Source organism: Achroia grisella, unplaced genomic scaffold (genome assembly GCF_030625045.1).
Source record: "Achroia grisella isolate CSIRO2021 unplaced genomic scaffold, CSIRO_AGI_Agris_v1 utg780, whole genome shotgun sequence".
Lineage (NCBI taxonomy): Eukaryota > Metazoa > Arthropoda > Insecta > Lepidoptera > Pyralidae > Achroia > Achroia grisella.
The window spans coordinates 7,306,335-7,323,800 of record NW_026713020.1 but is presented as its reverse complement, the minus strand read 5'-3'; the positions used below and the strand labels follow the sequence as shown (position 1 = coordinate 7,323,800).

The 17,466-nt window shown below is 32.5% G+C and overlaps 2 non-coding genes across 2 annotated transcripts; one reads left to right on the top strand and one right to left on the bottom strand.

Moving 5' to 3' along the window:
• Window positions 1–3,308: 3,308 nt before the first annotated feature.
• On the top strand, window positions 3,309–3,415 carry LOC131851150 (U6 spliceosomal RNA). Its single transcript, XR_009357864.1, has one exon. It is a non-coding gene; the product is annotated as a U6 spliceosomal RNA (small nuclear RNA).
• Window positions 3,416–4,167: 752 nt separating this feature from the next.
• LOC131851149 (5S ribosomal RNA) lies at window positions 4,168–4,286 on the bottom strand. Its single transcript, XR_009357863.1, has one exon. It is a non-coding gene; the product is annotated as a 5S ribosomal RNA (ribosomal RNA).
• Between the last annotated feature and the right edge of the window lie 13,180 nt (window positions 4,287–17,466).

Genomic DNA, 17,466 nt, shown 5'->3' with positions numbered 1-17,466 from the left:
CACTAAATACTCTACTTTTCTAAATATAAAATTGTAGTTAACTTCTATTCATAATGGCCAGATATGAATTGACCAAAGTTCCAAATGGTTTAGCCACCACCTTACATACGATGGTTGCTGGTTCGATTCCTCGTTTATACAAACGTTTGTAATCTATACATTTGTACTATTACAATTGTAATATTGAAATAACCGATTTTTTAGTACATGCATAAGAATATAAATACAGTACATACATCAAAATATATTTTGTACAATTTTTGTCTGTCTGTCTGTTTGTTCCGGCTAGTCTCTGAAATAGTTGGACCGATTTTGACGGAACTTTTTTGGCGGGCAGCTGATGTAATAAGGATTAACTTAGGCTACATTTATTTTAGAAAAATAAAGTTAAATTCCACGCGGACAAAGTCGCGAGTACAGCTAGTCATGAATATGATTGTTTGTATCCGTTTGCATGTTTTCTATGTATGTACCTATTTGCAAAAAAAAATGCATATATAAACATTTGTATCACTTGTTTAGTATTCATAACACAAGCTCTGCTTAACTCGGGACTAGATGGCGCTGTGTGAATTGTCCACGGTTCTTATTATAATACATAGGAAAACTATCAAATAAAATTGTAATGGATTAAACTCACGACCATCTGAAGGAAACCCAGCGTTCTAATCCACTACACCAGATCATGTTAAAACAAATAAATCTCTATGTCCACAAGACAGATTTTCTTTACAATACGCTATCCAATGCACCGAGGATCTGATAAATCACTGCGAATAGCAACAGATATCAAGTTCCGTTAAATTTATACCTCGCCACGACAGGTGCCGGAACCCTAGTAATACATCCATTGCGCCCACACTCAAAAAACATCTCTGTATACATTATTGTAGGTGTGCTTTTTAAAAATACATGTTATTTTTAACTTGTAATTAGTTTAAACAACTATAATGTATGTTAAAGCAAATTTAAAATTGGAATATAAGAAATAATAAATTAATTTCTTGAACTCTGTTCTTTTCTAATTTTAAAAATGCTATCATTCGAATTTCAAACTTCTTGATTCCTTATCTTTTCTAATTTTAAAAATGTTCGAATTTCAAATTCGATTCTTACCGTTAATAAGTAATTCAAACATCAATAACAGCATATCAAACAGAAAAAAATATATTTATTATTCGGAATTTGAAATTTGATTAAGTTAATTTAGAACTACATATTTAATTAACCAAATAGAACTGAAATTATAAATTAAAAAAAAAGACGTAGGTATTTTGTCTTTATATATTTATAACTAATATTCTCTATATATAATACTATCTGTAATTCTACCATCAAATGGCAATAAAATTATTTGATATTAGCTGTGTCTGCGACTTTGTCCACATGCTATACTGACCTCGGTCAGCATTTTATTTTACTCACCATTTTACTTTATTTATATCTAATCAACAGCCTGAAAATAAGTTTCAAGCTTCTAGCTTTAAAAATTCCGATTTTTCCATACAACTTTTCATCCCACTTTTCAACTCTTTACAACCCATTTTTACAACCTAAGTTCTTTCTCAGGGTCTATACACTGTATATGTACCAAATTTCATTAAAATTGGTTTAGTAGTTTTAACGCGAAAGGGAGACAGATAGACAGACAGAGCTACTTTCATATTTAGAATATTAGTAAGGATCTAATAACTCTCTATTATTAGTATAGATTTGCTTCAATTCAATATCTACAAATTAGTTGATGTACTATTCGTTAAGGGCGAGATTTCCTACACACTCCAATTCTACCCCTGAATAGCACTAATTAGATAAGGGTAGCCATATTTATCAATAATAACGTATTCAGGGTCGACTATATGCTGTGCTTATTAAGCTATGACGTGACACGTGCCGAGTGAAAACAAAATAATAACAAACAAACAAATTAATGTTTGTTTGTACAGTATAATCCCTTAACCTTCGGGCGGTTGTCCGGAACATTGATAGGTATTGTTAGGTATACAACGCGAAGGTACGAAAAGAGCAGAAATTATTTTTCATTGTTAACAGCTATTAAACTTTTTTTATGTAATGGCAATGGCAAACAAGATCGCGGTTCATCTGGTGGGGGATAGTACATATATTTATGGAGATATTCAGTAAATATACTGCAGTAAATACAATTTAATCTGTTTTTCATCACGGTAAAGTGTTACCGTGGTCTATGGACGCCTGAAATACCAGGAGTGTTACGTGCGCGTTGCCAACTCTTAAGAAACTTTAATATACTACAACTACCAAAATTTCAAGTCTATAAATTTAACGGTAAGTTAGTAAAATGGCTCTTCTTTTTAGAACCTATAAACAAATGTATCTATTGAGTAATTAACCTAATTAGTTAGGTCTTTAAGTACAAATTAGAATGATTAATGTAAACGAAGCAACAGAGGATTGTTTACGACTATAAATGAATGGTCTTAGATTTTAATCGCAGTTTACTTTGACAATTTATTGATACATTCAATGAAAGACGCATTGAAGTAGGTAAAGACAAATGAAACGATACAAATGTATATGTGGACACAAAGAATACAGAAATAAAAATATTAATTAAAAACTCGCAGCAAAATAACATTACAATTAAAATACGTAGTAATGTATTATTATCAATAACCGCCCTCTATTTAATGCCTACTAAAATGTTCAAACAACAAAAAAAAATGTTTTGAGGGGTGAGTCTACTTAGCAAGGGATGACTATTGTATTCCCCAATAAAGTCCAGATGGCGTTACTTTGATAAGCGCCATCTAGTGAGTGGTATATTGTACTACTAAACCAAACAGTACTTAGAATATTATGTCTAAAGCGCCATCTGTGAGTACAGGGTAGTACTACTCTCTCAACCATTTTTATGGTGTTGTGTATTGGAAAAATATCTAGAAAAGAGCGTTCTACAATAAAAAATTTGAAATATATTAGCTATCTGTATCTGCTTTCGATGTTTTGAATATATTTTAATTTGAATTGATGCTACTTTACAAACGTCTGTGATTTCTGTTACATTGAAACTTTCAATTATATCATATAGATGGCGCTTTTAAGACTATTTTTGTTAATTATAGCTTTAATAAGTATTTCTATAACTTTATAATTATTTTTTCATATTTAAATATACGTTAAATATTGTGAATTACCCAGTATTTATAACATCTTATTTTCATATTTCATATCAACCACGAATTTGTACAATTGGCTAAAAGCCTACAACGCGCTAATGATATTTTTCGTATGCACGGTATATATACAGTTTTTAACAAATTTCAAATGTACTTGCTTCGGCAGTACATATACTAAAATTGGAACGATACAGAGAAGATTAGCATGGCCCCTGCGCAAGGATGACACGCAAAATCGTGAAGCGTTCCACATTTTTTGGAGTTTTATGTTTGAATACACTTCATATTCTAATACTCACACAATTTTTTACACGCATCTTTCAATACTACAAATCGAGTATATATGATTAATATCAACATCAGCTCAATGTTTTTTTGTGAATAATAATTCTTTATCTAGATAATGGAGAAGGTCAAGACGAAGATTTATGTAAGGTAGCCATTGTCATAGCGTATTTAACAGTAATTAGTTACGATAGTTTCCAGGTGAGACCGCGTCGAGATCGATCTGATACTACCAATGTAGATTTTTTATTGTATGATAATGGTTTGTTGCACCCGCCTGTGCTAACGTTTACGCTAGCGGGGCATCAGTGGAGTATGATAAGATGAAAATAAGGTCAGGTCACTTAGCACTTCATGACAAATTAAGGAATTTATTATAATGATTACCAGGGGAACCATGTAGAGGTCAACCTGACGTAGTATATTGCTAGCAATGGAAATGTCAGTCCGGATTACCACAGATAAGATAATATAGCATTACTAACCCTCCCCTCGACCCCCTTGTAGGGTTTTTTTTTTATATATATATATTTACTTTACTTCAGGCAGAGTAGGCATTCTACTGTTAGTTTATATTCTTCTTACTGGCAAAGAGCTATTTTGTCAGTTTTGTTTTTGTAAAAGAAAATTGTCTAATATTAGTATTATAAATAATTTCAAATTTAACCAATTATTATTTTTAACATATATTTTGTTCCATTTTTACTATAATTTCTAACAAAAAAGTCAACGGCACGCGGTGTTCCCAGGCGGTCACCCATCCAAGTACTGACCGCGCCCGACGTTGCTTAACTTCGGTGATCGGACGAGAACCGGTGTTTTCAACGTGGTATGGACGTCGGCTCTTGTTTTGACGTACATTTCAACTACATTTCAGTTTACATAATACGAAAATAGACTTGACATGAAAATGGTGTGTTTAGTTGTTCGATTCTAAACAACATTTTAAGTTTATAACAATAATGAAAAAACAATATATACCTAATTGGATATGATACAATTTCATTTAATACCTATTTAGAGAAAACGTAAGATTTGATAACTTTAGATAATAATAATAATCTCAGGACAATTCACACAGCGTCATCTAGACCCAAATTAAGCTAGCTAAAGCTTGCGTTGTGGGTACTAGATAACTTATACATATACATAGATTTTTTTTGTAAATACATACGTACTATATAGAAAACATCCAAACCGATACAAACAATCATACTCATGAATACAAATGTTTGTGCCGTGCGAGGAATCGAACCTGCAACCATCGGTCGTAAAGCGGTGTGCTTGACCGCTAGACCACCGAGGTCTTCGATAGATGACTAAAAGTCTTATATTTATCTACTTTTTCTATTACTCTCTTCATCTCTTTCTTCTCTACACAGTTTGCCATTTCTCTACCGATTACAAAAAAAGAGAGTAATGTGTTCTCGCTCTTACAATGTTACTTAAGAAATAATTACTATAATTTTGAAGTGACTACAGTGTTCCCTGACTACACTTATTATTATTTTTTTATATAGGTAAATATTAGCTGTTACCAGCGAATTAAATTTTTGGTAAATAGTAAAAATTTGTAATATATATGATCTTAGTTACTCCTTACAACATTAGCTATCTGCAAGTGAAAGTCCTATCAAAATCTATATACCCGTTTCAGAGATTAGCAAGAACAAATAAATAGACAAACATACGAATTAATTTTTTTTTACATTTTACCATATATACTTTGATATGCATTTAGTGAAATGTTTCAATTCCGTTGTATGCATAAATAAATTTAAAAGCTATTAATTTTAAATAATAGGTGATTTTACAAACAGACACTTCGTTTTTTCCACCATATTTGATTCAATAATAAACATATTTACTTTTTATAACTATATAGCAACAAAATAATCATATACTGTACTAAACATATGTTATAAACATATATATAACATGTAATAAACATATATTTAAAAAGGAACAAGCTCTTTTCTTGAAGATTTCAATATTGTATCGGTTCGCAAATACCATTACTGGAAGGTGATTCCACGATGTGGTTGTGCATGGTAAAAAGTTTCTAGAAAACCGCACTGTGGAAGACCGCCATTCATCCAGATGATCAGGATGGTATTTCAGTTTCTGGCGGGTGGTACGGTGGTGAAACTCAGCTGGTATTAATCTTATTTTATAGATGGTCACTCTATTCTCCCAAATTTGAATTTAAAATGAATCTGTATTATTTTAAACATGTTCAACGTTTTACTGAAAAGAATACAAGCTGAGTTTCTTGTCAGTTCTTCTCATCTCTAAATCATTCCGAACTGACGGTATATTTGACATATCATAAGAGTCTGTAATAGACCTGAATAAAGATACTTGAATTTGTAAAAGATATCTACATATAGTTGTCCCAGTTGCATTTACTTCAACATCTCCCGTCTCAAACTGCGACTGTAAAATACCTTTTTTTTCACTCGAGGGGCGTCTAGGAATAAAACGCGGACTGATTGCAACTGTTTTTACATAATAGAGACTGTAGAATGTGTTACCTGAATTTGTAGAGAAAAAAAATTAATAATAATAATATTAATCTCAGAACAATTCACACAGCGCCATCTAGACCCAAGTTAAGCTAGCTAGAGCTTGTGTTATGGGTACTAGATAGCTGATACATATACATAGATATATATATTTTTTTGTAAATACATACATATTATACATAGAAAACACCCAGACCGATACAAACAATCATACTCATAAATACAAATGTTTGTGCCGTGCGAGGAATCGAACCCGCGACCATCGGTCGTAAAGCAGTGTGCTTGACCGCTAGACCACCGAGGTCGTCAAATTACTATAATTCATTCATTCATAATTTAAGAGCTGTGCTCTTGTCGGTGGAGCTCCCGCCACCTTCCACGAGCTTCTATCAGTCTTTAGCTATTGATATGACACGACTCCAATTTTTCTTTAACTTGCTTGACATAACACAGTTTTTTTATGGATGATAATGGAATGGTGCACCCGCCTGCGCTAACGGTTTACGCTGGCGGGGCACCAGTGGAGGATGATAAGATTGAACATGAGTTCAGGTCAGTTAGCCAGTGATAAATTCACTAAGAATTTATCACGATGGTTTCCAGGGGGAACCGCGTGGAGGTCAACCTGACATGGTACATTGCTAGTAATAGGGTCATGAGTACACATTACTAACAATCCCCTTCCATCTGGTATAACATAGTTATAACGTTCATAAACAGCTAAAATATCTTATTAATTTCGATGATCGCAGGTTCGATTTGTCGACATTTCTGCATAGCTTGAGATTAGATGGCGTTGTGTGAATTGCCCAGAGGAGTATGCTTACTTCAGTTTTGTTAATTCACTCTCATCTCTTAATATGTTAATACTATATAATATACTAGCTACCCACCCCGGCTTCACACGGGTGTACATGTATTATACATATATACCTTCCTCTTGAATCACTCTATATATTAAAAAAAACCGTTTCAAAATCCGTTGCGTTTTATAGATTTGAGCATACATAGGGACAGACAGCGACAGCGACTTTATTTTATACTATGTAATGATTATGTTTGTATCTATATAGGTACGAGTACATCGTGTCAACCGACAACTTCGTATTATTAAATAAAATTAAAAATGTTGATAAATAAGCTAAAATATTATATGTACATCAAAAAATGATTTATAATTTTGATATGTGTATTATTAATCGTTGTTTTTAATGTATATATATATAGTATTAATCAGATGTCTAGTACCAATAACACAAACTCTGTTTAGCTTAAGACTGGTTGACGTAATGTCATCTACATCACACTTACTTGACATTTATCATTAGATATAATATCTTTCAAAATTATCGCCCATGTATTATTCCGATATATAAGCTATATTACTATAAAGTTCCATTAAAATCCGTTTAGTAGAATTTGTGTGAAAGCGTAACAAACATCGATCCATCCATACTCACAAACTTTCGCTCACAAAATTTCATGAGAATCGGTCAAGCCGTTTCGGAGGAGTATGGGAACGAAAACTGTGACACGAGAATTTTATATATAAGATATATAATAAGATATATTCACAGAAGTATCTAAGTATTTATCAAGGCAAGACGTTTCGTTTTACACAGTCATATGAGTCACAGTTCTTTGTGATGGATACATTTTTGGCGCAAACGCACGCGATGTGTTGATTGATTGTTAGCTAGTGATATGAAAAGATGGCGAGTGCAGTTTGTTTGTCAGTGTCATTAGAATTTAACGAAATACTCCACAATCCGAATTTTGCGGATATATGTTGTCGACTCGAAATCAATATTTTTTTTTGTTTTGTTATTCACATAAGGTTTCGTTCGAGTCTACCGTACCTCTTGACGAAATTATTATTATAGACTAGATGAAACCCGGCTTCGCTCGGGTGAAATGTGGGTAGATATTTCTGTAGTCATCGGTTCTCATGGAATATTAAAAGTATGCAAGGCATAGATTTGTAAAGCTTCGTTCATTGTGTTTAATAAATATAGTAAATAAAAAGTGCAAAAGTTTTCATATAAATAATTTTTATTTTTTTTGTACAACTTTAAGTTGGGCCAATAAGGATTTGTATCCAGAGCCGTAAAAGAAATTAATAAAAAAAAATTGCTAAATTTGTCTCGCAATCGGCCAATTTCAGGTTTAAAGAAAAAACGAGTAGGTATGTGTTTTTATCATAAAAAAGTGTCAAAAACAATATTTTCGCGAAACGTCAACGACCGAAGAAAATGCTAGTGAAATGAAAAGATGGCGACTGCAGTTTGTTTGTCAGTGTCATTAGAATTTAACGAAATACTCCACAATCCGAATTTTGCGGACATATGTTGTCGACGCGAAATCAGTATTTTTGTATGTTTTGTTATTCACATAAGATTTCGTTCGAGTCTACCGTACCTCTTGACGAATTAATTATAATATAAGATAATATAAGATGTATAAGCTCTCTTAAAACGAAACCTGAAGAAGCGTGCCTCGACATAAAATGCGAGACGCTGTCGTTGATTTCAGAAAATGCATTGAGACTCCCGCAAAACTGCTTTAGAGGGGATGCATCCGAGAATTCTTATCTGAAATAATGTTACACTAACATTTTATATATAACATACTGTTTCGTTTACATATATATTACACTAGCTACTCGCCCCGGCTTCCCACTATCCACTATCTGTGTATAATAATATGTTTTGACAATTCAGACAGTACCATCTAGTCACAAGGAAAGCAGAGTTTGTGTTATGGGTACTAGACAACTGATACAGAAGTTTATATGTATTTTATAAATATACTAGCTTCTGGTCCCGGCTTCGCATGGGTGTACATGAATTATATATATAAACCTTCCTCTTGAATCATTTTATATATTAAAAAAAACCGCTTCAAAATCCATTGCGTAGTTTTAAAGATTTAAGCATACATAGGGACAAACAGCGACAGCGACTTCATTTTATACTATGTAATGATATAAAAATCTTGTACCGGGTTCGTGTTTATACTCCTCCGAAACGGCTTGACCGATTTTGATGAAATTGTATGTGTATATTCTGTAGGTCTGAGAATAGGTTTATAATTAATTTTTATACCCCTAAGTGGTAAAAGGGTGACATGCCCCAAAAAGATTTTTAAAATTTTTTCGACAATTTTTATTATTTATTTTATTATAGAAATAGAAATAGAAGCATTAACAAATACATACAATACTAATTTTCACCCTTGTGTCACTAACCCCTAGTTTTTAATAGTCTTTTTAATTGTTTACCTGGTCAGCTAGTATATATACATTGTGGTCGTCGTAATATGTTTTTCTCTTCCATTCATCTCTGTTTGCAATCATCTCGTTATTTACTCCCCTTCTCACCATATCATCTTTCACACAGTCCATCCATCTCTTTTTCGGTCTTCCTCTGCCATTATAACCATCCACATGCAGATGTAACACCTTCCTTAATATATGATCTTCATTTCTACGCATTACATCTATATATATATATAAGTATCTAAGTATTTATCAGTTGTCTAGTTCCTATAACACAAACTCTGCTTAGCTTAAGACTATTTGACGCAACTTTATCTGCATCACACTTACTTAACATTTATAATTTTGTTTTGCCCAATTTACATAATATATATTAAATTATAACTGTAACAAGCATCTTTCATCCATCAATCCATACTCACAAACTTTCAGGTTTGCAATATTTGTAAGATAGGTTCGAAATTACATACTCCTATACTCCATCCGCGCTATATTTGTACTCATTTTCATAAAAATGAGTACAAAATTTCTTCACGTGTTAATATAATGATTAGGTAGCAACGTGTCCAATATCTCATTAAATATAACGCCAAAGTCAAACACAGTTATGCGCTCCGAAGTGCTTCTTTTCATCAAAGCGTAAAATTATACGCTTCAGAATTTCTCCCACCGTATTGGAAGAGGCGAAGAAAAGCGAAATGGCTGATCCAATTGTATTCGAGGACGCTTAATTTGTTGATATTTCTTTTGACATTTGAGTATACATTTATTTAACGTTGGAAATATAAATATTGATAAAAAATGACTTTAGGGCTGCATGGCCCCTACACCTCTCCATACAAACCATGCAACTATGAGTAGAGTCGAATCTTTATGTATAAAAATTACGTGTCACGTTGTATGTTCGCGATGTACTCGTAAATTACTGAATCGATTGCAAATTTGATTTGGACGTTGTGTGCAATTTGATCCGACTTGAAAGATAGGATAGCTTACATCTCAATTTATAGTCGCAATATTATTTTATTCAATAACCTTAGCCACACCACGTGGCCGGGTCTGATAGTAGAATATATTTTACTGACTCGTTGTTGTATTAAGTGCAGGAATAATTACATAAAATATACAAGTCATAATTTACAAACATTAAAAAAACAGAGCCAATGTGTATCACAACTCAGCATAACATAGTTTAGTAAACATAGTTTTAGCGTTGACTTTCAATGCACATGCAAAGTACAATTTAAAAATTAAAATATGTAATATATATAACAGCGTTTCTACAAATCAAAAAAAATAATATTATGTATATACATTATACATATGTCGTGTATGTATGTGTATATATGTATATATTATTTTATTAATTCAATATATATCTTACATATTATATTATTTATCTGTATTAGTAAATTTAAAACAGCTCTCGCTAATACCCCACTACGCTTTCTGCTTATACCCCAAGGTTAGCTGGGAGAGAATGCCATACGGCATTAGGCTCGCCTGTTGTACAAATTTTTTTTTGTTCAATAAAGAATAAATAATAATAATAATGTAGAGTATTAAACTAAGGACTTTTAAATTAAATACTTATGTGGACTGTAACTTGATATAAGATAAGTAATATTGAGAATTGATTAAATGGAATAATGAGCGCGCGAGTCGATCTCGGTGGTGTGAAGTCTGGGCGGCCGGTGCAGTGCTATTCGAACCCCCTCGAGCCGCGCCCCGTAGCATTGCTCGCGGACTCCAGTCCCACGAGCCGACGATGTCCAAAGACATATTATATGCTAGCTGTTCCTTACGACTTCATCTGCATGGAATTTAACATTCATTTTCTAAAATAAAAGTAGCAGAAAAAGTCTCTGAAATGGCTGAACCGATTTTGACGGGACTTTTTTTAGCAGACAGCCTACGTTCCTCCTATAATAAGGAGTAACTTAGGCTACCTGCCAAAAAAAGTCCCGTCAAAATCGGTCCAGCCATTTCAGAGATTATCCGGAACCAACAAACAGACAGACAGATAAGAATTGTAATAAATGTTATTTTGGTGTATTTACCGTATTTATATTCAAATGCATGTAGTAAAAAACGATTATTTCAATATTACATTGTAGACTGAACTACCTGCCGAGGTTTTTCTGAAGAGACTACAGCATGAAGTTTTCAAAAAACGGTTATTTCAATATTACAAATAATAGGCTTCAACATTCTCAAGTACCACAAAAAAGATTAGAAAGTTTTTTCTATCAAATAAACCGGTTTTTTAAAAAACAAGCTGTTCCCGCGACTTCGTCCGCGTGGAATTTAACTTTATTATTCTAAAATAAAAGTAGCCTAAGTTACTCCTTATAAATCAGCTACCTGCCAAAAAAAGTACCGTCAAAATCGGTCCAGCCATTTCAGAGATTAGCCGGAACAAACAGACCGACAGACAGACAGACAAAAATTATAAAAATTGTTATTTTGGTATATGTACCTTATATATATTCATATGCATGTAGTACAAAACTGTTATTTCAATATTACATTGTAGAATGCCGAGGTTTTTCTGAAGAGACTACAGCATGAAGTTTTCAAGAAACCCTTCCTAAAATATTAAGATTTTTAAGAGTCGGCATAAACTATGGTAACAAGTTATCATCGGAAGGACCATATACTTGTTTGCTACCATCGTGGTATAAAAAAAATAGTAGAAGATGTTGTTGTTAGCAGTTATAAAGATACGCAGTTTTATATAACTCACGTACAGAATTTTATTTAGTAGAAACAAAGGAACAAAACATGTCACACACTACAAAGATTTTACACGAGAGACAGAGAACAAGAAAAAGAAAGTGTTACATATCCGTATCCTGCACAGATTAATTATATGCTACATTGACACAGATTATAAACAAAGTTAGGGTTGTCACTTCCTCAGTAATTATAACAGAAGATAAGATTAGTAATAGTCCCTAAATAATACTAAGATTAAAAAAAACTAATTAAATTTAATGAAATCTTCACAGACTCATACAGACTCTACACAGATTCATATTCTATTTAAATTATATTTTATTTAAATTATAATTTTGAAGGCCAAGTACAAAGGACCTTTAAGATTCAAGATGACCCAAGTTATCTGTGGAAGCCGCTGTAATTTTGTTTTGCAATTTAAACAAGCTCGCTTAGAGAATACAAGTAATCTAAATAAGTTAGTGGTTCAAGTTATAAATAACTTTAATTTATTACATATACTAGCTGACCCACGCGACTTCGTCTACATCACAATCTCAATGTACATAATATATTTTTGAATTATAGCCAGTGTGTATATATATTCTGATGTAAAAGCTATATTACTGTAAAGTTTAATCAAAATCTGTTCAGTAGTTTTTGCAGGAAAGAGTAACGAACATCCATCCATACTAACAAACATTCACGTTTATAATATTAGTAAGATATATATATACATATATATTATGTATATAGAGCATGTAAAGTGCCAATACTGTAACTACCATATAGTAATTTTTGTAGCTGTGACGTGGTCGAGCGCAATGATGGCTGGCTCATCCGTCATACTCGTGAACGAGTGCTGCTTGTAGGGACTGGTCTACTCTTATCACTACGACTGATTTAATCTAATAGTGTTTTTATATTTGAGCCTAAATAAATTAGTGCTGGTTGGTAGTTTGTATTCACACGTTTCGACTTGTAAAATGTGAACTTACAAGGATTGTTTAAAAGAGCAACACACAAGTTTCTTGCTTATTCTTCTTGTGATGAGACAGCTTTCCGAATGAGCGGTAGATTAAAAAAAATGTTGACTATTCAAAAGTGCTTAAATTAAGTTTATTTCAATAAATGATTTTCTATTCTATTTCTATTCTATTATATAATATTATGTTATCTCTGATATATAATATTTAATATATATAGATATTTTTAAATTATTCTCTTCATATATTTATTTCAGACTACAATGTCACATATTAAATACCTTATGGACTAACATAGATATGTAATAATATAATATAAATAAATCAAATATATCTGAGTGTTCTATCTGTATATTAGGTATGTACCTAATTACAAAAAAATATATAAATATTTGTATCAGTTGTCTAGTATCCATAACACAAACTCTTTTGCTTGAGACTAGATGACGTTTTGTGAATTGTCCAGGGTTACTATTATCATTCTAAGCGTTTCATATTTAGTTCCAAACGCCTATAGTGTCCTATATTTATTTCACCCATTAAATTTAGTTCCCTAATTAACCCTGATATCCGACTTCTCATCCGGAATCCCCACTATCACCGCTAATTGCAGCATTACCCGGATTAACCTGAAAATATCCCGACCGTTAAGTAAGGGGCCATTCTGCAGAACGTCGTATACGATTATCAGCACTTTCATTGCCTGTTTTATACCCTAAGCCTTTTTTGCAACGCATCGAAGTCGTTTGAAAGCTTCAAAATCACCGCTGAACCGATGTTGTGTCATAAACTGTGGCTATTTGGCAACTGGGGTTTTGGCCAATAAAATTGTATGGTACACACACTCGGACTTCGGTTGCAGGGAATATATGGCATGTGATTTTATGTATATAGACTGTTTCTCTATAAAATGTCTTTTAAATGTTTAAGCTTCCTGTTTTTTGTGTTGGTTACTTTTTAATTCATACCTACCCTTTTCTTATACTCAATATTATGTATTACTTTCTCTACAAAGGTAATTTTGTTAATTTTGAGACTGTCAATGTCAGTTATGAAATAGCTTTCCGAATGAGCGGTAGAAAAAAAAATAACTATGATTATTCAAGTGCTTAAATTTAAATTTGTTTAAGTTGTTGAAGGAATCGAACCCGCTACCAATTGAAGTAAAGTGGAGTATAACAACATTATGCTACAACTCTCTCTAGGTTTAGTACCGTCCATTACGACGTAGATTCCAGCTGAAGTTAATCTTAAAAGTTGATAAATTAAGGTTTCGGAACAGTATCAATGAGCGAGGTTACAGCAACTCTTTCTAAGCTCTCATCTCAGCTAACTAAATAACAAAAGTTGCTTCCCGAACTCGTAAAAAAAACTTTCTCCGCTAATTCGCGTTTCGACTCGAAAAAGTTCCGGTTAATTTTGTGTAACGTTTTACGCGCCTTAATAAGATGATCGCGGGGAAATCTCGCTGAAACATTGAAAAAGATTTATCATTTTGTTCGACAAGTAATAACTGTGTAATAACTTCGTTAAAGTAGTCTCGGTAGAGTTTTACCGAAGTTCAATTTGTAATAATTACAATAATAATACCCCTAGACAATTAACACAGCGCCATCTAGTCTCAAGTTGAGCTAAGTTTGTGTTAAATGATTACTAAATTATGTACTTAAATTATTTATTACAGATGAATATATATAAATATATGATCCTCGGATCAGTGCCGAAGATCACTGGTTTGATTCCTCGTACAATACAAACATTTATATTCATAAGTATGATTTTTTATATAAGTCAAAATGTTTTCCATATATGTATTTCCAAAACACATGTAATTATTGTCAAGTCCCGAAGAATTGCGACTTTGAAGTGGCAATGGGCAGGGCACATAGCTCGTAGGACAGATGGCCGTTGGGGCAGTAAAGTTCTCGAGTGGCGACCACGGACCGAAAGACGCAGCGTGGGAAAGCCTCCAGCAAGGTGGTCCACCTTGCTGGAGGCGATCGATCTGGTCAAGATCGCTGGAAGGCATTGGATGCGAGCAGCGCAGGACCGATCGTCGTGGAGATCTTTGGGGGAGGCCTATGTCCAGCAGTGGACGTCTTCCGGGCTGCGATGATGATGATGACTCATAACACAAGATCTGCTTAGCCTCGGACTAGATGGCGCTATGTGAATTGTCCAGGAATATTATATACTCTTTATTGCATTTGTGACTTAAAATAGAACATAATTATCAATATCATCGTCATCAGCCCACTGCAGTCCACTGCTGGACATAGGCCTCTCCCAAGGCATGCCACTGGGCATGATCATCAGCCCTTCTCTTCCAGTTCACTCCATCTAGCTGTTAAAATCTTAATGCTTATTAATATTATAAATGTGAAAGTAGTGATGTTTATTCCTCTTTCACGCAAGAACTACTGAATCGATCACCATGAAATATATACACGTTCTTGGAGGTATTAAAATGAACATAGGATACTTTTTACTTAAAATAAAACAAAATAAATTTTATTAAAAACAAAACTAATTAACAATTAATTAATCAACATTTTGCTACTTCAGCACCATCCACATTATCATCAGCCAGTAATGAAGTTATGCGAGCGAAACCGCTTGTAAAAGCTAGTGATATTATAAACATGAAAGCTTGTAAGTATGTTACTCTTTCGCGCAAAAACTACCAAACGGATTTTGATTTAATATAAGCAGTAATATAGCTTATGCATTAGAATAACACATAGACTATATTTTATATTGAAATTTACTACGGGTGAAACCGCAGACAAAGCTAATAGTACATGAATGTTAAAAGTAATGTGAGCAAATATATTATTATTAAATTTACAAACTATATAGTACCACACATACATAATTCAATAGTACTGAGTCACATGAGACTGCGAGGTGAAAAAAAAGTTTACCATTTGCATTTTCTATAATGAAATTTACCGTTCACGGCGGGGAGGCCGGCGATATATTTCTCGTTAGCTTGTATACAACTCACGTGACCATAATTAGAACAGAACTGCTCGTTGAGTCTACTTTAAACTTTTTTTTTTAAGAATCGCAATTAAGTTGACGATCTGTTATAGGTATTCGTCGCTTAATATATTAATTAAATCGCTTAACGGTCGCGTCAATGTACATATAGTACATTGATGCGACCGTGCTACCACTTATTCATCGCCATTCCAGAAGATGAAGATATTGCAACTCGTTATCATATATCTTACTGTCATAGCCTACAACCAAAATACAATTTACATCTGTTTGGCGTGTTAAATATGATATTATGTAATATTCTCTTATCTGTGGTAAGACCCATTCAAACGACTCTTTATAAAGTCTATATCGGTAAAAATAATAACAATCACTTTAAATAATTTAATTATCATTACAATAAAGTATGTATTAATTAAGAGTTTAAAAATAAATTTGTATGGATGTTTATTTGGTTTGGAGAATTTGGTGTACACATAATAACTCAAATTATCACAAACAATATTTATCATAACAAATATGTAGGAAAGATTGCGAGATTGTTTATTAAGTAAATTAGTTTTATTTTCAAAACTGCTCTTATTACTTGTAGTCTATTTTTTGTATTGTATTCTATTTATTTTAAACATTTAATTAGTGCGAAAGATAGGATTTCATGAAACGACTTAAAAAATACCAAAGGTTTAGAACCTATGTAACTCTTCGTATGCTTTTAATTATCATTGTTGAATCATTACATTTAGATTACATTACAGTTTTCACAAATTCATAAAATCATTAAATATAATACCTGCAATATAATTTAAAATATACGTATGTCTCCATTGCTTTCGTTGTTCGTGTACTTCATAATTCCATACTAGGTATTCAAGTGGGTTTTGATAATAACTTAGCGTGTCTAGACGTACTAGTCCGCCCTGCCACAGGTGAATATAAAATATAATTGCCACTAAAGTAACCCTACTCTTAATTTACACAAAAATGAGCTCTAACGTTTAGTTAATAGAGTTTGTTTTATATTAAACATTTTAAAGCAAGGTATTACTGGTGTAAAAACGTTAAGGCTTAGTTGCTATTGAGGTAAACTCCGTCGAAAACGTGGTAACATTTTGGTATGAATGGTACGTTTTTCATGCTTTTTTTATATTAATATTTATGTTTGTGGAATACAGGCCACTTATTTGTCTATAACTATTTTATATGTTTTATATTTCGAATACCAATATTATATTCTAAATTGTCACTACTATATATTGTTCCTCTTCGGTTTCCCTTCCTGGCCCTAGTTAGTAGTGTTTCTTTATAATATTAATATATACAATATATATATATATATATCCTTCAACTCCCTGGTTTCCTTTATCGCCCACTATGTTATTAAACATTTTTTAAACGCTGTGGTGTATTGTTTTTTTTTTTAATATTTGATTATATTCCATTGTGTTTAATTTCACTATGATTATTTTTACCTTAGTTATTTTACAATAGTGAAATAATTATTAGGAAATGTATTC